The 23854-nt window shown below is 34.8% G+C and overlaps 1 long non-coding RNA gene across 1 annotated transcript in view; it reads left to right on the forward strand.

Moving 5' to 3' along the window:
* LOC121494839 overlaps nucleotides 1-23854 on the forward strand; it is a 57471-nt gene that overhangs the window by 33185 nt on the left and 432 nt on the right. The window lies entirely within an intron of this gene.

Genomic DNA, 23854 nt, shown 5'->3' on the forward strand with positions numbered 1-23854 from the left:
TTGGTTTTTATTTGGTTTGAATTTTAATGAGGTAGAACTTATCAGTTCTTTATTGCATGAATTACTACCCTGGTGCTCTAAAAACCACACTCAGATCACCTACATTTTCTCCTATGTTATTTTCTAGAAATTTTTATTGTTTTGCATTTATATTTCAGTCTACGACCCAATTCTGAATTTATTTTTGTGAGAGGTTTTAGGTCTGTCTAGATTCTTTTTTTTTTTTTTTTTTTTGCATGTGAATGTCTAGCTGTTCCAGCACCATTTGTGGAAAAGACTATCTTTGCTCTATTGAACTGTCTTTGCTCCTTTGTCAAGGATCAGTTGGCTATATTTATGGGGATGTATTTCTGGGCTCTCTAACCTGTTCCACTAATCTATTTGTCTCTTCTTTTGCCAATACCACATTGTCTTCATTATTGTAGCTTTATAGTAAGTCTGCAAGTTGATTAATGTTAGCCCTTCAACTTTGTTCTCCTTCAATACTGAGTTGGCTACTGTGTGTCTTTTTTCTCTCCATGTGAACTATAGAAACAGTCTATCAATATCCACAAAATAACTTGTTGGGATTTTGATTGGAATTATGATGAATCTACAGATCAAGCTGAGAAGAACTTGACATCTTGACAATATTATCTTTCTTTCCAAGAGCATGATTATCCATTTATTTAGTTCTTCCTTAATAGCTTTCATCTGAGCTTTGTAGTTTTCCTCATACATATTTTATATATATTTTGTTAGAAATATACTTGGGTTTTTTTTAGTGCTAATGTAAAAGGTAATGTATTTTTAATTTCAAATTCTACTTGTTCATTGCTGGTATACAGGAAAGTGACTGACTTTTGCATATCAACTTCATATCCTACAACCTTGCCATAATTTCATTAGTTCCAGGATTTTTTTCTTGTTGATTCTTTCAGATTTTCTATGTAGATGATCCTGTCACCTGTGAATGGTTTTATTTCCTTCTTCCCAATCTATATTACTTTTATTTCATTTTCTTGTATGTCTACATTACTTTGATTTCTAGTACAATGTTGAAAAGCAACGATAAGAGGGAACATCCTTGCCTTATTTCTGATCTTAGTGGGAAAGCTTTGAGTTTCTCACCATTAAAGTATGATGTTAGCTGTGTTTTTTGTTTGTTTGTTTGTTTTTTTGTAGTATGCTTTATCAAGTTGTAGAAGTTCTTTTCTAATCCCTAATTTGCTGAGAATTTTTCTCAGGAGTCAGTGTTGAATTTTGTTAAATGTTTTTCTGCATCCATTAAGATAATCATGTAATTTTTCTTATTTAGCCTATTCATGTAATGAATTACATCAACTGATTTTTGATTGAACTAACCTTGCATACCTGATATAAATCCCACTTGATTATGGTGCATAATCCTTTTTAAATATTCTTAAGTTGGATTTTCTAATAGTTGCTGAAGATTTTTACATATATGATGATGAAAGAGATTTATCTATAGTTTCCTTTTCTTGTAAAGTCTTTAGTCTTGGTATTAGGGTTATGTAGGCCTTATGGAATGAATTAGGAAGTATCCTTTCTGTTTCCATCTTCTGGAAGAGACTGTAGAAAACTGGTACAATTTTTTCCTGAAATGTTTGGCAGAATTCACCAATGAGCTCATCTGGAACTGCTCCTTTCTGTTTTGAAAGGTTATTAATTATTAATTCTATTTCTTTAATAGATATAGGCATATTCAGATTTTCTATTTCTTCTTGTATGTTTTAAGAGAATATGTCATTTAAGGAACTTACACAATTCATCTAGGCTATCAAATTTGTAGGCATAGAGCTGTTCACATGTTTCTTTATTATCCTTTTAAAGTCCATGGGATCTGTACTGATGTCCTCTTTCACTTGTGGTATCAGTAATTTATGCTTTTTTTCTTCTTTTCTTAGATAGTGTGGCTAGAGGCATATTAATTTTATTGATCTTTTTGAAGAACTAACTTTTGTTTTGGTGATTTTCAATACTGATTTCTTATTTTATTGATTTCTGCTCTAATTTTATTGACTTCTGCTCTAATTTCTCTTATTTCATTTCTTCTTCTTATTTTCAATTAAAAATTTTAAACTTTTAATTTAAATTCCAATTAGGGGGGTCCCTGGGTGGCACAGTGGTTTGGTGCCTGCCTTTGGCTCAGGGCGCGATCCTGGAGTCCCGTGTCCGGCTCCCAGCATGGAGCCTGCTTCTCCCTCTGCCTGTGTCTCTGCCTCTCTCTCTCTCTTTCTCTGTGTGTGTGTGTGTCTAACATGAATGAATAAATAAATAAAATCTTTAAACAAAAACATTCAATTAGTTAACATATAGTGTATTATTAGTTTCATTACAATATAGTGACCCAACACTTCCATAGAACACTCAGTGCTCATCACAAGTGCCCTCCTTAATCCCCATCACCTATTTTACACATCCCCTCATCCTCTGGTAACCATCAGTTTGTTCTCTATATTTAATAGTCTTCTTCTTGATTCATCTCTCTCTTTTTATTTTTTTCCTTTGTTCATTTGTTACTTAAATTCTAAATATGTGTGATATAATATGATATTTGTCTTTCTCTGACTGGCTTATTTTGCTTAGCATTATACTCTCTAGCTCCATCCATGACATTACAAATGGCAAGATTTCAATTTTTTTTACGGCTACCTAATATTCTATCATGTGTATGTACCACATCTTCTTTATCCATTCATCTATCCATGGACACTTGAACTGCTTCCATAATCTGGCTATTATAAATAATGCTGTTATAAATATACAGGTGCATTTATCTCTTTGAATTAGTGCTTTTGTATTTTGGGGGTAAATACTCAGTAGGGCGATTACTGGATCATAGGGTAGTTCTATTTTTAATTTTTTGAGTAATTTCCACGCTGTTTTCCGGAGTGGCTGCACCACTTTGCATTCCTAGCAACAGTGCACATCCTCCACATCCTCACCAACACTTGTTTTTTGTTTGTTTTATTTAGCCATTCTGACTGATGTGAGATAATATCTAATTATAGTTTTGATTTGCATTTCCCTGATGATCAGTGATGTTGAGTATCTTTTCATGTGTCTGTTGGCTGTCTGTATGTGCTCTTTGGAAAAATATCTATTCATGTCTTCTGCCCATTTAAAAATTGGATTATTGTTTTTTGGGTGTTAAGTTTTATAAGGTTTTTTTAAAATATATTTTGGACCCTTCATAAGATATGACATTTGCAAATATCTTCTCCCATTCACTAGGTTGCTTTTTAGTCTGTTGATTGTTTCTTTGGCCTTTATTTTGATCAAGTCCCAATACTTTATTTTTTCTTTTGTTTCCCTTGCCTCAAGAGATATATCTAGAAAGAAGTTGCTATGGCTGATGTCAAAGAGGTTACTGCCTGTGTTCTCCTCTAGGATATTTATGGTTTCAGGTCTCATATTTAGGTCTTTAACCCATTTTGAATATACTTTTGTGTATGGGGTAAGAAAGTGGTCAAGTTTCATTCTTTTGCATGTTGCTGTCCAGTTTTCCTAATACTATTTGTTGAAGAGACTTCTTCCCATTGGATATTCTTTTCTGCTTTGTTGAAGATGATTTGACCACATAGTTGTGGGTTCGTTTCTGGATTTCCTATTCTGTTCCATTGATCTGTGTGTCTATTTTTGGGTCAGTATCATACTATTTTGATCACTACAGCTTTGTAATATAACTTGAAGTCCAGAAGTGGATGTCTCCAACTTTGCTTTTCTTTTTCAAGGTTACTTGGGCTATGCCTTTGTGGTTCCATACAAATTTTAGGATTGTTTGTTCTGGGTCTTTGAAAAATGCTGTTGATATTTTGATAGGGATTGCATTAAATGTGTAGGTTACTTTGGTAGTAAAGACATTTTAACAATTTCTTCCAATCTATAATTATGGAATGTCTTTCCATTTCTTTGTGTCATCTACAATTTCTTTAATCACTATTTTATGATCCTCAGAGTACAGGTCTTTTACCTGTAGTTAGTGTACCTGTAGTGTAGTTTAGTTGTTATTTCTCTTGTCTTGTTTTTTAAATTTTATTTATTTGAGTCTTTTTTCTTTGCTTTTTAGAAAGTCTGGGTAGGAGTCTATCAATTTCATAAATTTTTTCACAGAACCAGCCCCTGGTTTTTATTGATCTGTTCTATTACTTATTTAGTTTCTATATCCTTTATTTCCACTCTTTATTATTTCCTTCCTCCTGCTGGCTTTAGGCTTTATTTGTTCTTTTTCTAGCTCCTTTAGGTGTCACGTTAGGTTGTTTGAGATTTTTCTTGTTTCTTAATGCAGGCCTGTATTGCTGTATACTACTTTCATAGCACCAGTTTGCTGCATCCCAAAGATTTTGGACCACTGTGTTTTCATTTTCACTTGCTTCCATATATTTTTAAAATTTCTTCTTTGACTTCCTGGTTTACCTATTTATTGTCCAGTAGCATGTTGTTTTACCTCCATGTACCTGTAGTATTTCCAAATTTTTCCTTGTGGTTGACTTCTAGTTTCATAATGTTGAAATCAGAAAGGGTGCATGGTAAGATTTCAGTCTTTTTGTATTTATTGAGGCCTGATTTGTGACCTAATAAGTGATTTATTCTAGAGAATATCCCAATGGCACTCGAAAAGAATGTGCATTCTGCTGTTTTAAGATGGAATGTTCTGAATATCTGTTAAGTCCATCTGGCTCAGTATGTCATTCAAAGTCATTGTTTCCTTGTTTGTTTTCTGTTTGGATGATCTGTTCATGTAAGTGGCGTGTTAGGGTCCCCTACTATTATTGTATTATTATCAATTAGTTCATTTATGTTTGTTATTGTTTTATATATTTAGGTGCTCCCATTTAGGGGGCATAAGTATTTACAATTGTTATACTTCTTGTTGGATTGCCTCTTTATTATGATTTAGTGCACTTCTTTGTCTCTTGTTATGGTCTTTTATTTATTTTATTTTTTTAAAAGATTTTATTTATTTATTCAAGAGAGACAGAGAATGAGAAAGAGAGAGAGAGAGACAGAGATACAGGCAGAGGGAGAAGCAGGCTCCATGCAGGGAGCCTGACGTGGGACTCAATCCTGGGTCTCCAGGATCAGGCCCTGGGCCAAAGGTGGTGCTAAACTGCTGAGCCACCCAGACTCCCCTGGTCTTTGTTTTAAAGTCTAGTTTGTCTGATATAAATATTGCTACTTGGACTTTCTTTTGTTATCCAGTTGCATAATAAATTTTGTCTCCATCTCCTCACTTTCTTTTTTTTTCTCTTTACTATTGCATTTCTTAATTAATAGAGAGAGAGAGAGACAGACAGAGAGAGAGAGACAGAGAACAAGCAGGGGGAGCAGGAGAGGGAGAAACAGGCTTCCTGCTGAGCAGGGAGTCCAGTGGGTGCTCAATCTTATTTAGGACCTTGGGATCATGACCTGAGCTGAAGGCAGATGCTTAATTGACTGAGCCATCCATCCCCTTATTTTCAATCTGCAGGTGTCTTCAGTCTAAAATGAGTCTCTTATAGGCAGCATATAGTTGGGTCTTGTTTTTTAATTCATTCTGACATCCTGTGTCTTTTGATTGGGGCATTTAGTCCATTTACATCCAAAGTAATTATTGATAGATATGCATTTAGTGTCATTTTATTATTTGTTTTCTCATTGTTTCTTGAGATTTTCTCTGATCCTCTCTTGTCTTTGTCACTTTGGGTCTCTCTTTTGCACTCAATGAATCCCCTTTAATATTTCTTGCAGATCTGGTTTAGTGGTCACAAATTCCTTTAGTGTTTGTTTGTTTGGGAAAGCTTTATCTTTCTTTCTATTCTGAATGATAGCTTTGCTGGATAGAGTATTCTTGGCTGCATATTTTTCCCATTCAACATTTTGAATGCATCATGCCATTCCCTTCTTGCTTGTCAAGTTATTGCTGAGGAAACTTCAGCCAGCCTTATGGGTCTTCCCTTGTAAGTTAAAGACTACTTTTCCCTGCTGTTTTTAAGATTTTTTTTATCACTATATTTTGCAGATTTAATTACAATATGTCTCAGTGTTGGCCTATTTTTGTTAATTTTGATGGGAGTTCTCTGTGACTTCTGGACCTGCATGTCAGTTTTCTTTCCCAGATTTGGGAAGTAGTCTATCATTATTTCTTTAAATAAATTTTCTGCCCTTTTTTCTCTCTCTTCTACTTCTAGGACTCCTGTAATACAAATATTATTATGTTTGATGGAGTCACTGAATTACCTAACTCTATTCTTGTGATGTAAAATTCTTCTCTCTTTCTTTTGTTCAGCTTAATTATTCTATTATTTTGTCTTCTAGGTCACTAATTCATTACTCTGCTTCTTCTAGCATGCTGTTCATTGAATCAAGCCTGTTTCTATTCTTGTTTATTGCATTCCTCATCTGTGATTGATTCATTTTTAACCTTTTATCTCTGTGGTAAGGGTCTCACTGATGTCTTCTATTCTTTTCTCACACCCAGTGAGTACCCTCATGATTCTTTCTTTTAAAAAAAATTATTCATGAGAGACAGAGAGAGAGAGAGAGAGAGAGAGGCAGAGACACAGGCAGAGGGAGAAGTAGGCTCCATACAAGGAACCCGATGTGGTACTCGATCCCGGGTCTCTAGGATCACACCTGAAGATGGTGCTAAACCCCTGAGCCACCCAGGCTGCCCCAGGGTCAATCTCTTGATTTCTGAGAGAGGGATGTAAAATTCTCCAACTATAATAGTGGATTCATCTATTTCTCCTTGCACACCTATCAATTTTTGCCTTATGTATTTTGATGCTTTGTTGTTAGGCACATATACATTAAGGATTATTATGTTTCATTTAACCAATAACACTTATCATTATACAATGTCCTTTTTATTCCTAATAACATCCCTTGCTCTGAAGTCTGTTCTGTCTGAAATTAATATAGTTTACGTTTGCTATTTATTTATTTATTTATGATAGTCACACACACAGAGAGAGAGAGGCAGAGACACAGGCAGAGGGAGAAGCAGGCTCCATGCACCGGGAGCCCGATGTGGGACTCGATCCCGGGTCTCCAGGATCGCGCCCTGGGCCAAAGACAGGCGCTAAACCACTGTGCCACCCAGGGATCCCTTACTTTTGCTTTCTTTTGATGAATATTAGCATGGTATATCTTTCTCCTTCTCTTTCCTTTTAATCTTATATGTATCATTTACTTAAAGTGAATTTCTTTTAGATATTGTTAATTGGGTCTTTTTTTATTAATTTATTTCTTTTGAGAAAGAGAGAGCACAAGTGCGGAGAGGAACAGAGGGAGAGTGACAAACAGACTGCACCAAGCAAAGAGCCCGATATGGGGCCTGATCCAATGATCGTGAGATCATGACCTGAGCTGAAACCGAGATCAGATGCTCAACCAACTGAGCCACCCAGGAGTCCCTAGCTGAGTCTTATTTTTTGATTTACTCTGAGAATTTCTGTCTTTTAATTAGTATATTTAGATCACTGACTTTAAAGTGATTATTGATAAAGTTGGCTTAATGTCTCCCATATTTGCCACTATCTATTCATTGCCCTTGGTCTTTGCTTCTCTTAAAGACTTTTTAAATTACCAAAGCACTTTTTCTTTTTTTATTTCTTTTCTTTCTTTCTTTCTTTCTTTCTTTCTTTCTTTCTTTCTTTCTTTCTTTCTTTCTTTTCTTTCTTTCTTCTTTCTTTCTTTCTTTCTTTCTTTCTTTCTTTCTTTCTTTCTTTTCTTTCCTTTCCTTTCTTTCTTCTTCTTTCTTTCTTCTTTTTCTTCTTCTTCTTCTTCTTCTTTTTTTTTTTTTTTAGATTTTATTTATTTATTCATGAGAGCACAGAGAGAGAGAGAGGCAGAGACTCAGGCAGAGGGAGAAGCAGGCTCCATGTAGGAAGCCCGATGTGGAACTTGATTCCGGAACTCTGGGATCACGCCCTGAGCCAAAGGCAGATGTTCAACCACTGAGCCACCCAAGCATCCCACCAAAGCACTTTTTCTATAATGGTATGCTTCTGAAATGTTGTTGAAAGCATTATGATATAAACTTCTTTGGAATATTTCTTCATGGTTAAATTTTAAATGCCCTGGCAATACTTAATTGTGCTATTTTATTTTTCCAAAGTCAGTTTTTGTTTTCAAGAAGAAAAAGCAGACTGATAAATATGTAGTTTACCATAAGTTTGAAAAATATCACAGGTCCAAGAATTGCAGGTAAGAATATTTTCTCTGAAATGGGTATCAATTTCCTCTCTAGATATTTCAACAGATAAAATATTTTACACAGCAAAATGAAGTTACCTTTTAAAGGCTCCATCTTTTAGCAGCTCCATCTCTTTTTACCATGAGGCTTGGTTACGTCTTTCCAAATACAGTAAAATGCATGATAATTAAACTTTAGAAATTTTATTTCCACTAAAATTCACCAAAAATCATTATCTACTTGGAGGTCATTAGTCTTCAGAATGATGGATAATACATTTTGCTCTACCTCTGTCATGTATATTTTGGTTAAAATTCAAAACTGGCTTTTATTTTAATTTGGAATGTGCTTTGTAGGTCCATTTAAATTTTAGTATAAAGGTTGTAATTGGAGAAGATGGAGAAATTAGTGGTTCTCCTAACTTTTTCTATTTTTTCAACCATTTACCTGTTTTATTAGTCTGTATTGTTTTGTATTGATAAGAATCTGAATTTTAGAGTAGAGTTAACTTTTCTTTTTAAATCTGTACAGATGAGATATGCCTTTCTTGTGATATTTGATTTGCTTCATTGGGTTTTATTTTCTCAACATTTTTTCTAAAAAATCTCATTTATGTGAACAAAGTACTTATTAGATTAAATGGCAAGATCACCAACAGTTTAAAAAAAACAAGAAAAGATAATTAAAGTTTGTTATATTTCTCATGCCAAGCAAGTGTGAATTAATACTCAAATTGCTATCACTAATGGCATTGACCTCATATGACTATAATTATCATGAATTATTCAGTTTTCATCTTTCTTACATTTTAGATCTATAAGCTGAATTTTGATTTAACTTATATCTGTATCTTAAGAATTTAAAAAGTGAAACAAAACCACATTATCATTATTGTTGAAGTCTTGAATATTTAATGATCTTTAAAGACTGAAGGCAATCTTTCTCTTACTTTTTAGGAGAAAAAAAGGGACAATATGAAGGACTAAAAGACCATTTACTAATATTTTATATTCTGCTGTTCGGTCTTTGAACAACAAAATATCAAGGGCAGATATGTGTCCTAAAACAACATTCAAAACCTGCTGCTTCAAAATGTGACACTTCAGGGGGCTTCTTAAATGCTCAGTTACTTTTCACTGTGGCATTTGCCATAGAAAATCAAACAGAATGTCTGATTGTACTTTTCCATCCCTGGTGGCTTTCCAAAGGCCAAATGACATTGCTGGCCAGAACGATTCTCAGTATTTGTTTTCCCAAAGCATGTATTTTGAAGCTGTTTTTCACACTATTAAGTCCAATACAGACAAGTAATCCATGATCTCTGCCCTCAAGGAGCTTACATGTTATCAAGCGACAGAGATCAGCAGACAACTAACCAAAGATAGTCAAGTAAATATTATGCTTTTTGGTGGAACACTAGGGAGAAAGCTAGTAATGCTGAAAGGATGAAAAATTTTTATAGATGAGGTGAGATTAGAGTTTTTCCTTGACTGTTGAATTTATTCCACAGAAAATATATCAGAGGGAAATGGGGAGAAGTTAAAGAAGTAACTCACATAAATCTTTGAATTTACAAGATCATATATTTAGTTATCAGAAAAAGAAGAAAGATGCTTAGCACTGGAAGAAAGGAAGCTACAACTTAGGACATTAAGGTAGAAACACTCATTTCTTCTCTCCTAACTCTATTACTTTCTGATGTGTAAGAAAATCATGAAAGAGTATTAAAATGCTTGGACTCTAGGTATTATCTGTGTATTTATTACATGGAAGGCATAGTGCTAATGTCTTTGTACATGATACTTCAGTTGATTCTGTCAACAACTCTTACAGTTAGGTGTTATTATTTCCATCTTCAAGCTTGAAAAAAAACATAAGATTAGGAAAGTTTAAATAAACATCCTAAGGTCACTTGGCTAGTAGGTAGTATAAGAGGGATTCAAATCCATGCTTTCTGATTTCAAAGTTCATTCATACTGTTAGCCACTACATCACACTATCTCCACTGTACAAGAGATGTGCTGAAAAGAACATCAAGAAACCTAGACATACCTGATCCCTAACTTCCAGAAGATGCAAGGCCTGGACAGAATCTGCAGAGACTGAGTTCAGAGTGCTCACTCTGTCAGTATTTTTAAATTGACAGAGACCACCAAATACCTCTTTTCTGTCAGAGAAAACTACCACTTTTGCAATCACAGTATTCGGTTTCATAATGCAGTAGTATGTTACTCCTCACATCTTTTCTTAGAGCTATAGGATAGTCTTCTGACATTTCAATTCCTTGGCACATGACTACAAAATCCTATTCTACACACACCGAAACCAATATTCCTGGTCTCTATCTTTATGATCTCATTGATTTGTTAATTTCTTCTGTTTTTAATGTGTGGGCTCTATATCAAACTAAGAATTCTCTACTGTTAATAACCCTGGATTGCACTGCTGGGAGAATGTAAGAAGGAGGTTGAAGATGGGAGATTGTTAATTTTGGCTAAGTATTCCTGCCAGATAACCAAAAAGAGAAGTTGTGCTGGCAGTGAAGGGCATTTCTGTCTCAATTTGCATTTCTGTGGCCCACAGGCTGCAGGAAAAGGTGTCTGGCAGATTCCCTGATAGTCAATGCAGATGTCTGTGGGTCATACAGGGCCAGGTGGGCAGTGGCCAAATGCCTGACTTTTTCGTACTGGCCAAAATTAGTCAATAAGAGGCAATTCTTATTCCTTCCTAAAACTATTACTCAGAAATACATGTCAGTCACATTTCTCATGAAGCTTTTTATTTTATAGAGTAGACAGTGCTTCCATGTTGGAAGAACAAGTGAAATCCATCATTAATTCACCTATTTCATACTTAACTGAATATCATAAAGATATCTTAATTCTTAATGATGAATTATTTATGAAAACTGAGTTTTTCTCCCTATTAATTATCTATAAAAAGATCTGTATTGCTTTTGCATAGTAGATTCCAACTCAATTCAAAATTTTCTATTATAAATTAGACTATAAACCATCTTATCTCAATTTTTCAGTTTAGAAACATGCTTGAAGTAGTAAATAAAAATTTAAAATAGATTGGAAAATCTCTATTCATAGGCAAGTTTCAGCAAGTCCTATGTGGAGTACAGTGAAATGATTTCTTTTTATATTATAACTCATGAAGCTAAAAGGAGAACCCACCGAATGTTTTGTATCCTGTATGCACTGTATATTAACTTATAAGCAAAAGGAAATTATGACAGATACTTTAAAGATTTAACACTGGAAAGATTATTTTAATATGACAAAGTTAATATATTCAGTCATAGAATGATTACATTTGCAAATCTTCTAATTGGATTTTTGTCTTTATATAAATTGCAAAGCAAAGGTGCTTTTGATAAATGAAATGGTGCATCCACCCAGATAATTATCACTTAATAATGAGCAAACACCTCTGGGCTTATAACTCATATGTATCTGTACTTCAATTACTGAGGCAGGTGCTTAATTTATATATCTTTAAGCTATTACTCATTCATAACTCTAGTAAAACAAAGAAAAGGATATTACAATATTCTTCTGATACATTAGAAATAAAAATTTAAGATGAGCACTCTAGTAATAGGCATTATAAACTATAAACAAGTTTCACCACATAAAACAGCTTACTTGTTATTATCACTATGTCACCAGAACCGTGACCATTAAGAATAATACTATACAATTTGAAAGCAGTAATAAAGTTATTTCTTTCATTACCTTACAGAGTAAACTTAATGAACATTAATTTATCAAAAATAGACATATAAATAACAATTTGTCTTTTTTGAAGGTAGCATGTTTTAACAAATGTGATTTCAAAAATGAGAAAAAAGCAGAAAAATATATCAACTGTATATAAAGTCTTTGGGAAATAAATTATATTTCTTTACTTATATATTTGAAGTGGAAATAAAAGATAAAAATACAAATAAACTAGTTCTAGTTAGCAGCACAAAGAGTTAGAATAAAGAAATTTGAGAAATAGCAAATCAGCCATGATAATGAGCAATTAATTTCTCCTTTGGTTTGTGTCCTGATAGAAAATCTGTATAGAAACTGGAAATATGTAAAGACATAACAGACTATATTTAGCCTTATTTCTGTTTCCTTAAAATTCTATTAAAACAATATCCTTGGTAATCTTTTTATTGCCATCAGCAGTAAAAAAGTTCACTAAGCCTAAACAGGTGGGTGTGGAAGGCATTGGTGGGTTTACTTTTCCCTTAGAAGCAGAGGAGTAAGTGGCCACCCTGCCACACACAATGCATAAAACAATAAATATTGCATAAAATGTGAGATTCCGGGCTCTCGCTGTAACTCCCCCAAGGTTCAGCACCCTTGGTTTGCAAAGAAGTAGGTACAGACATTTGGAATATGCAGCTAGATGTGTGGAACTGAGGCCCAGGAGGGAGACTGGGTTGGAGATAGTAAAGGAGAATTTGTTTTTCTTAGAGGGTACTTGATAATGTGGGAGTTGGTGAGATACTCTGCAGGAAATGCAAATGTGTTGAGTGAGAAAGGTGGAGAGTGAAGCTGGAATCCCAAAAAATTATAAAGATGAGACATGAAAGAAAATTCGTTTGGAATAGCAGGACAGTTAGATAGCATATTTTACAAAATGGGGAAGAAGTATAGTTTCAAGAATGATGTTTTAATCATTGTGTCAAATGATGCAGAAAGATAAAGTATAATAAGGACTGTGGATTTGTCAGATAGAAGTTAGTTGGTAGCTTTACCACCTGCAGTCTAAGAGTATGGTGAAGGTGGAGGCCAGTTGCTACATTCTTAGGTGAATTAGAGGTGAGGACATGATGAAAAACCAGCTTTGTCTCTGCTGGTATTGATTTATGCTATTATATCTACCACAGAAGGTGTAAGAAGAGAAACAGAATATCTTAGTGCCATAGTACAGAACATTACAGTCACCTTGAGAAGGGTTTACTTAATTTTAGTTTTTAAAAATATTAATGTCAGGGCCTCACCCCAAACCAATTAGACCTGAATCTTTGATTATGGGGCCCAGATACAGATATTTTTAAATAGCACTCTAGGTGATTCTAATGTTTGGCTGGAATTAAAGATCACTGGGTTGATGAGCTAAGAATACGGGTTCTAGAATCAGCTTTAGTTTAAGTGTCAACCTCATCCTTTGCTGGCTGCATGACTTATCTCTCAGCTTCTTTTTCAAAGATGTAGGAATAATACTAGTATCTTCCTCATTGGATTGAAGGATTAAATGACATAAGGTATGTAAAATACTTGGCATAGTACTATGTATTATTGGCTGTCATTACTGTTTATATCATTAAAACATACGATATAAATTTAATGATATAAACAGTAACAAAAACAACCAATGTTTTACATACCTTATGTGATACATATGTGTGGGTGTATGTGTGTGTGTGTGGAGGTGTATATAAATATATATATATATATATATATATATATGTATAGAGAGAGAGAGAGAGAAAGAGAAAGAGACAGAGACAGAGAGAGAGAGAGACAGAGAAATGGAAGGAGGGAAGGTGAGAGGGAAAGAAAGAAAGAATACAAGTCCTCACTTGGTGACCATATACTAATCAAGAGATTAGAGGAGGTGGACTCTGCTATCCTTTCCACCAACTTATACTTCATATTACCTATTCAACAACTTTGCTCTTACCTTTGCCTGGTAACTGACTCCTGACCTTAGTATTAGCTGTGTCAAAAATTTCTTGCTTTATTTTTGTTGTTTCTGTAGTTTTACACATGAATCTTGTGCCTTTCATCTCTAACACAACCACAGAAATTTATGATTCTCTCAATGAACTTTATAGGATATCTCAAGTCACTTGGATCATTTTCTATTCTGCATTAAAGTCATTTGTGGCCTTGCCTTATTATGCCAGTATCTATAAATACTATATTTCTTGCTATTATATAGAGCTGATAGTCATTTGAAAATGTTCATTGGATGGCAGCACTTGCATAGCCTCTGATTTCTTGCATGGCTTTCTACCCTGGGGTCTTACCTTGGCTGCCATTGTCAAAACTAAAACTGCACTGGGGAAATTTAAACAAGTAAGGAAATAAACAAATTTTATTCAAGGCTATTAAAATATGAGAGACCTCAGTCTGAACTAAGTTCTCCTGACACAAAAGAGGGAGGGCTTTTAAAAGTGCTGGGGTGAGCTAGTAGAAGGTACTGAAGGGGAGAGGTTGAACAGTGAGGTGTGTTGTAACATGGTGTTATTCTTGAGTTAGCAAATGTTTTTGTCTGTATTAGACTATCTGTGTTTGCTAATTGGTGCCCATCAAGGTAGGCTCCTACCTTTTCACGGAGACTGAGAAATGGGGGACGCTATCTTCTTTGATGATTTCACTTTAAAGGAATGGTTCCTAGGTACTTGAGAAAGACATCCTTTACTCAGGCAAGATCAGACAAGAGGCTAGGAGAAGATTCACATCTCAAAGGGGCAAAAAAATCGTTTCAGGAAACAGTTATGTTTTATAAAGTAAATGCTCGGGATCCCTGGGTGGCGCAGCGGTTTGGCGCCTGCCTTTGGCCCAGGGCGCGATCCTGGAGACCCAGGATCGAATCCCACATCGGGCTCCCGGTGCACGGAGCCCGCTTCTCCCTCTGCCTGTGTCTCTGCCTCTCTCTCTCTCTCTCTGCGACTATCATAAATAAATAAAAATTAAAAAAAAAATAAAGTAAATGCTCTAAGAAAAGGAAATTCAGGACGTAGAGGAAATACTGTCTAAAATTTAGTCAAACTGAGGGGAAAGTTAAAGCTGTCTTAGTCACCATATTTGAATTTTCTTTGTTTCAATCTTAATATTAGCACTTCTAGATGCTATTGATTCTGGTTTTTGCGCTGCCTTTACACTTTTGTTGAAATCAAAATTTTATTGAGCTAATACGTTTTTAAAAATCTTAAAAAATGGGCAGCCCGGGTGGCTCAGCGGTTTAGTGCCACCTTCAACCCAGGGGCTGATTCTGGGGACCCGGGATGGAGTCCCATTTTGGGCTCCCTGCATGGAGCCTGCTTCTTCCTCTGCCTGTGTCTCTGCCTTTCTCTCTCTCTCTCTCTCTCTCTCTTTCATGAATAAATAAATAAAATCTTTAAAAAAATAAATAAAATCTTAAAAAATTGTCATTGGGAAAAGTACATAAATTTGAAATTTCACACACACACACTTTACATTTGGAAGAAATCTTAAAATTAATCTAATATAATCCTGAGTCAAATATTTGAGTCTCCTTTTTGACATTCTAATAATTAAAATTATCTCCAGAATAATTTAGATAATTTTTCCTTTCTTTAGCCATGTCTTCCCTTCTTTAGTTTAGATGTCCACTATTCCATATGTGATGTTGATTCAAGGAAGCTTATTATCATGGTCGTTTTCTTCAACATCTCCTTTAAGATGTAGCACTTAAAAATGAATGGAAATTTTCCTGAGTGGAGATTGAACAGTTCAGAGTAGAGAATGATTGCCTCAGTTTTCTGGACACTCTACTTCTACTTATGCAGACAGAAATAAAATTCACTTTTAGTAGCTTTTTTTTTCCCACAAAAATTGTCTTACTATATATATTTAAAACTAAGTATTGCACTTTACATATACTCAGATTAAATGTATTTTGTTGGATTTGGTTAATCATTGTAGCTTGTGAAAAACACTGGGATATTGCTTATTGCCTACATTTTATTAGCTTATTTCCCCACTTTTGTGCATTCTGCTACACCTGATAAAGATTACTTCTACTTCATCACTGAGGTTAAAAGCCCTGTTGTCCACCACTTACCAATGAGTCAGTACTCTTAGTGCATGGTCATTTAACAGGTTCTAAATTTACCTCACTGTTGCCCAATCTCCATTTATTTATCTCATTTATCTCCAAATCTTCAGATACTTACATATCTTGGTAAAGCACATCTTCAACAAGTCTTTATAATTTTCTACTTTTTTTCATGTACCTAGCTTTTAAAAATCAAAAGATTTTTTTTAAAGGAGTATAGTAGATCCTTCAACACTCTCGTGACATTTATCCAAACTAAAATACATAGTACTCTAGTATTTAAGGAAAACATTGCATCTTAAAAATCATCACAGCTTATCAGTAAAACCTGTAGCTAGTTGTTCTGAGAAAATTTGGTTGGAGTTATTCTTGGAAAAAAAGTAAAATTGTCATTCTTACATTAGAACAACCAAGAAACAGAAGGGCCAGGTGTCCTTCCCTTGACTTCTCTGGCAGAGTGATGGTGATGTGTTCTCTATTTTCAACTCAAATGAGAAAAATATTTTAAGGCATAAACCTTCTTTAATCCTCACACATAACTGGTGCTCAAACTTGTGAATTTTCATAACTCCATTTTTTTCTGAATTAGCATTTATGGATTGGTAGAATAATAAAATGGAAGATTTAAAAAAATGATTATTATATAATATTTTATGGATTTAAAGACATGTAATATATAAGACATGATGGTTAATAACATAACATTCATTTCCCAATTTAGTACTAATTTTGCTGATGTTAATAGATTAGAAAATGAACTCATATGAAATTAAAATTTTGATATAACAATGATTTTGGCCATTCTACCTGCAGGTATAGTCAACTACATTCACAACTAAGAGTAATTATGCTATTTAATGTATAAAATGGTTAAGTTGGCTATAAGTATACATGCTAAATTTCACATACCTCGACCATGATTAGTTGAGAGTCTTTTGTCTGGATCTTGTAAAATCCTGTGGTCCTTTTTAAAGGGTCTTTATTCTCCTTTATTGGCTATCTAGGTGCTTATGCATTTATTGACTCATTTCTCTCCTATTTGAATTTTGCCCCCCTTGACCTCTGTTTTTCCTTAATCCTCTATTGTGTTTGGCATCCGTCTTCATGTTATGTCTATCTCTACAAGTCTTTTATTCCTGCTTTGTCCGGGATGCAGAATGAATTTAAATTCTGCTGTTAGGAGTCCAGATTGAAACCTTCTAAAGAAACCCTGGCCAGTTCTAAAATAAGTTGTGTGATCACAAGGAGAGAGATGCAAAAACTTCAAAGATAGGGTGGCAGATACAGAGATAGACAAGGGGGAAGTGAGATGTGGAGACAGGTGGGGGTAAATTTTTAGTACAAGATGAAATATAGGAAGGAAATTAATTTTAAAGTTGAAGGGAATCTATATTAACCATTTGTGGAAAACTGAGATGTTTAACTGCTTGATTTGTCTGCAATCTGTACTGAAGATCCATGGTTCAATAAGACAATTGAAACTCAAGTTTAGTTTTCTTATTTCAACATGGATTGTTTGCTGGGGCTTGATCATAAATAGAGAGACCACGTTCTGTTTCAACAGAGCAGCCACCCAGCTTGTAATATAATTGGTGATTTTGTTTTCAACTTCTTGTTTTGTCTATGTTATCTTTCTAAAATTTATGCACTCATGGCATCCCTTCAAGTAGACTATATACCTTTGTTTGGCAGGATAAGACTCTGGCACTAGGCACTTAATCAAAATTAATTTCTTAAATATTAAATTAACATTAGGGAAAGGTGATTGCTGAGCAGCCAGGAATAAAGGGAAGGAATGGGAGGCAGGAATGATGTTTCTGTATCACAAGTCTGTCACTAAGCTTTCACTGTCAGCTGCCATTATTTCCACCATCTTACATTGATCTGAATTCTATGTAGTTTTCCAGTTTCAGCTTGGATTTCTTTTACGCAGTGAAGCACATCACAGAGATAAGGAAAGCTATGATGGGTCTGATCTCAAGGGGAAGCTTTTGTGTCACTAATCTCATTGGGCATCTGAGAAGAACTAAGGCTCCGAGGAAAACATTTTACAATTTCTAATTCTGTGAAGAAGAGCCATTTTCAAGTGTGGCTACAACTATCACCTACTATCTCCAGCTAGGGAAATCTCTGGTCAGCTGAGACTGAGAGTGGCTGCTCTAGGTCCTGGGGTCCTGGAAGACTTCCCGGATATATAATAATGAATCTTCTAAATGTGAGGAAAAGTGAAGACTTCAGGAAGTCCCCTAAGTTGATATTTCTCCAACTTTAATGTACATGCAAATCACCTGGACATTTTGGTAAAATACAAATCCCAAAGGTACTGATATGGTAAATCTGGGTGGTAGGACTCAAGAAGCTGCCTTCTGAGCAAGCTCCCGGATGTTGCTGCTCTGCTATTTTGAAGACCATACTCTGAATTGAGCTGCCCTCAGCATTTGCTTCACTAATTCCATTAGAAAAGAGAATGGCTTCTTTAAATATCCACAACCAAAGACTGGGCCTTTGGAGGGCTGCCCACAGACTGAAGGGAGAGGAAGAGCACACCTTTCTAGTCAGTAAGACCACAGAATCAACTAGTGTGGCACTAGATGACACCACTAGCTCACCTTCCCACTTAGGGACCAGTATCATGAGTGATGAGATGAGCCATGGTTGTTGTGACCCAGGACAGGAAGGCTTGTCTACAGAAGCCAAGTGCAAACAACATCCATTAATGAAGGCTACATTAGCTCTTGACTGAGATAGTGAGTGACCAACTGGCTGGGCATACATAAAACCCTTTAATATATAGTAGTGATCAAGACCCAGGCTCTCAAGGGGGGGCAGCTGCAATAGAAGACCTGCACTGTCACTTCTCAGCTGTGTCCCTTAGACTGTTAGTTAACCTTTCTGGGCCTCATTTTTTCATATATAAATAGAAATATTAAGAATATAACCTTTCTAGGGTTGTTGTGGAACATACAAAAGCACTTACCAGCATGCCTGACATTTAAAAAAGCACTCAATAAAGATTAGACACTATGCTTCCAGCAAGATAAATTTTGCCTTTGATGATATCTAGTGACATCATCAGAAACAAAAACTTCCTTATATATTTTAATGTAACAAATGGAAAATATTTATACAGGAGTTGGAGGTTTTTTTAAGAGTTAATTTGATCAGAGTATATAAAAATCTCCTGTTAAGATTAATTCAGTTACTGCCTTTGTGATAATAACTACGCCTGGCTAAACTAACTTGGGCCATTTCTTATAAATTCGCATTCTAATTTGGAGACTTTTATCTCACAAATTAGCAAAGTTAGAATACTGGTCATTTCTGGTATCATGACTCCTGGGTAACTTTTCTGGCACCCTCTCAACCATCAGCTTGATTTTGAGTTCTTTCAGAATATGTATTGTATTTATTCATTTATTTCTTTTCACTCTGTATTGTACACAATCTATTCCTATTGCCATGGAGATAGCTATTCAATGACAATAACCTCTTTACTTCATTTCAGTCATATATACAATTACTGTTGTGTCAGGTTGATTCTGGTTTTGATACTGATGAAAAGGGAAAAAGAAACATTTAATAAAGTGATTCTTTTTCCACTCAATTTGCTTTTGCATCTCTTTATCTGTGCCTCAAATTTAGCAAGTGCAACATTTGTTCCATTGGATTTATCTGAAATACACTGTTGGCTGTCACATGCATGATTGATTTTAAAAGTATGCCTGAATCCTTTCTACCAGACTAAACTCTTAGGACAGAAAAACACACTGTAAAAAAAGGCCTTCCTGTCATCACAGGTACACCCGTCATCTTTGACCTAACCCTTGTATTGTAAACAAGTAGTTGCTGGCAAGATATCATAAACAAAACCAATCTCTGCATCTCTATTTTCCACATGTCTCGCCAGGAAAGATATCTCTAAGATATCACTCCATTTCATCCTTTCTTGGTCCTTGACTCTTTTCATCCCTCTTCTTGCATGCCATATTCACTTTCCCTATCCTTTTTGAATCAGTCTGCACTTCTCTGGTTACTGTGGCTCAGCAATGAGTCATGGAAACTGCTCAAGACTTGTCTCTCTCAATTTATCCTCACAGCCATATCCTGTTATTTTTCTGCCTTTCAGCTGCCCTTGTGTATAAAGATCCTTTTTCATTTGCTTGTGCAGTGTTACTTCTCTTGTTTAAATTTTCTATGTTCTTTGAAATGCTAGCCTCCACCTTCATTTTTAAATTTAAATATATCCATAATTTCTTTTTTTAAAGTAGTAATTTGGCTAAATGACAGTGTCTTTTCAAATTATGAACTAGGTAATAGTGTAATGTGCTAAATTTAATTAATTCTAATTAGTGCTGCAAACCTAATTGATTGGATGATCATTCTCTTCTCCCTTCAATAGCAGAGGGATATAGTACAATTTCAGTATATGTGCAAAGGCTTGATTTCCATCTTACTGATCATGCTATTTTCTATGGTTTTTAGAAGTCCAGCTTTATCCAATTGACTGGACTGGTTTTCCAACAAGTTAAATTTAATATTGGAATACTGGCTACATGACATGAATTGGATAAGTACAGCCTGCAGACCAAATCTTGCTGGACACCTGTTTTCCTAAATAAAGTTTTATTGGAGTACAACCATACTCATTTATTTATGTGTTGTCTATGACTGCTTTTGTACTATGAGAGAAGAGTTATGACAGAGACTGTGTGACCTGCAAAGCCTAAAATATTTGCTATCTGAGCCTTTAAGGAAATGTCTGCCTATTTATGGGCTACCCAGTAAACCAAGTCTGCCAAATTTGCTTCTAGGTCTAGAAGCAAAGTTCATAAGATATTCACTTGTTGAGTATCCCTTTCTCCCGAATTTGTGAATATCACATATTAACTCAAAGGAAAACCAGATTATCTTCAGAGGTAGCTTAGGTATCTGCACACAAATAGGACTGTCTGATAAAATATACAGGACTCACAGTTAAATCTTAATTTCATATGAACTATAAATAATTTTTTGGTGTGAGTGTGTTCCAAATATTGCATGGAACATACTTATACCAGAAAATTTATTTGCTGTTTATCTGAATTTAAAATTTAACTGCCATCTTGTGCTTTCATTTGCTCAATATGGCAAGCCTCTATATAGAGGGATGAAAAGAAGAAAAACTGAAGAGAATTTGAAGCAACATCTACAGGACACTGTGAAGTTGAGTTTATTAGCACCTTCTGATGTATTGTCTGGTAACATTCCAGAGTTCTCCAATTTATATTCATGTTCTGAATCAATAATGAGAGGCTTCATTCTTTACACCCAGGTGTTTGACACACAGATGGTCAGCTTTCTGACCGAGGAATCCATGCTGTTTATTAGCAGTTTGAAATTTTCGATTGTACATCAGATTGCAGGAGGAAGAACACTTTTCAATACAAGATGAAGGGGAATTACGCGGTAGGACTTCATAGGTTTGATTTAGTCCCAGGAGGAGAACAAAAAATAGAAAGTTTACAAAACGAGTGACTGGGGAATTGGCAAGACTCCATTTGTTCTCATACTGCTCTATCTGAAAGGAACAGTGTTAGGAATTTAATTACAATTGGGAAGTACAGGACAATGCAGGAATTAACTCAGAGAAAGCATGGTTTGTTAAACAGAAAAACAGTATATTAAAAAATTCCATATTAGAGGCAAGCTTTTGCTTAGGTATACCTTACAATATTTAATGAACTCATGTGATGCTTTCTTTCTTATACCCATTTTACTCTTCTAACTTGGTTGCATGTAAGAAAACACGTTTATATATGTTGATCAGTACCTGTGTCCCAACTTAAGTCATTACTAACTTGCTGAATGATTTTAAGTCAATAATTTTACCTTTTTGTTCTCAATTTCTTGTTTGAAGAAACTGAATTAGAAGATTTTGAAGGTTCTTACCAGATCTAAAACTACTTCTACCTATACCTATGCACATTATATTAGAATGTGATATCTATAGTATGTCCAAAATATCAAAATTATCAAAATGTAAATGTGAACACTGGCCCCAAGTTTAGTAAACATTATAGCTTCAGAAGTTAGCTTCTATAAATGAGACTGATTCCCATCAAGGTACAACCAACCTATAAACATAGATGGAGTTCTGGGTTACTATCTTAGGTATGTATATTTCTAGCATATTTTCATGAAATATTTCAATGTCTGAAATTCTATTCCAGTCTTTATAAATATTTTGGTTTCCTGGGATCTTGTAAATTTTTAAGAGAAAATTTTAATTGATAGTAACTTCTATTGTACGATACCAGGTTTGGTAGTAGGTGCCATAGAAAGAAAATCTGTCTTTTGTGGAGTTTGTGATAGAGTGACTTATCAATTAGAACAAATACACAAGGTTATGGTAAAAACTGGAAAAGAAAGAACTGACCCTTGATATGCTTATTCAGAAATGGTTGCGATAATACAACTAGAATTGGGAAGATGATAGTATGTGTTTTCTATTTTAAACAATTTTAAAGCGATCCCTGGGTGGTGCAGTGGTTTAGCGCCTGCCTTTCGCCCAGGGCGCGATCCTGGAGACCGGGGATCGAATCCCATGTTGGGCTCCCGGTGCATGGAGTCTGCTTCTCCCTCTGCCTATGTCTCTGCCTCTCTCTCTCTCTCTCTCTCTCTGTGTGTGTGTGTGTGTGACTATCATAAATAAATAAAAATTAAAAAAAAATAAACAATTTTAAAAATATAAATCTGAAAAAGCAAATATGTAAATATGTATGAAAATGCTAAGATTAACTTGTGTATCTTCTAAAACACTATTTTTTAATTGATTTTTTATTTACACAAAGGATATATGAAGCCATTCTCTCTGTCCAAAATTAGAACATTATAGATAAGGCTAAAATTACCTTTGATCACCACCCTAGTGTTTTTCCATGTACTCTCTTTTTGGAGGTAAGTGCTATTGTTGGTTTTGTGTATACTCTTTCAGATAATTTTTCCATGCATTTTCTCACTGATATTTGATTCTTTGCTGTATTACATTTGTGTCAGCAAGCCTAGATATCTGTCTGTTAATGTTGAATAAGAAAATAGTGCTGCTTATAAAAGAGCTTTAGAACTGGGCTTGATTACCAAAATGAAGAAAATTACATTGGTAGAGAGTAAGTCATATTAGGAGCAGTGTGTGTGTGTGTGTATGTGTGTGCATGTGTATACACACAAATGTGTATAATACACACACATACACAAATTTGGTTCCCAAGGTACTCTGTATCTCAGTTTCCATAGCTGCAATCCATAATGAGATGATCCAAAGCAAAGGTTTTGTTCAACTCTCACTTTCTTTTGGTGTATTATTTCTAATGCTAATATAGCTGAAAACAATGACTATGTGATAGGACTTCTGCTTTTCTCCCATGATATTTAGTTTTAGTTTCTGTTATGCAACCTAATATTTGCAAAAGCTGGATGTATACTTCTTTGCTCAAAATGGATTCAACTCAAACCTGGTTCCCACAGACCAGGAGGGAAGATGCAGTAATGTTAGTTATCCTTTCATCTCATTTTATGGTTATTCCTCATGAGTTTTGTTCAACTTACTTGGAGTTAATCCCACTAAATTTACCCTCTCATAATTGTTCTGGGTACCATGGGACCCCTCAATCACATCAAAATTGGTGAGAAATGCTGATACCTCATATATAATATTCTGTAATCTCTCACTTCAGAGCCTCACATTAAGCTTACATTCTTTATCCTTTTCTCTGATGTCTCATGTTTTCCTTCTCCAAATCACTGCTACCCATACTAAAGCACCAAAAAAAGTAGATGTTTTTTTAACCTCTTTTAAGTTTGTTATTTCTATACTTTAAA

Source organism: Vulpes lagopus, chromosome 1 (genome assembly GCF_018345385.1).
Source record: "Vulpes lagopus strain Blue_001 chromosome 1, ASM1834538v1, whole genome shotgun sequence".
Classification (NCBI taxonomy): Eukaryota; Metazoa; Chordata; class Mammalia; order Carnivora; family Canidae; genus Vulpes; species Vulpes lagopus.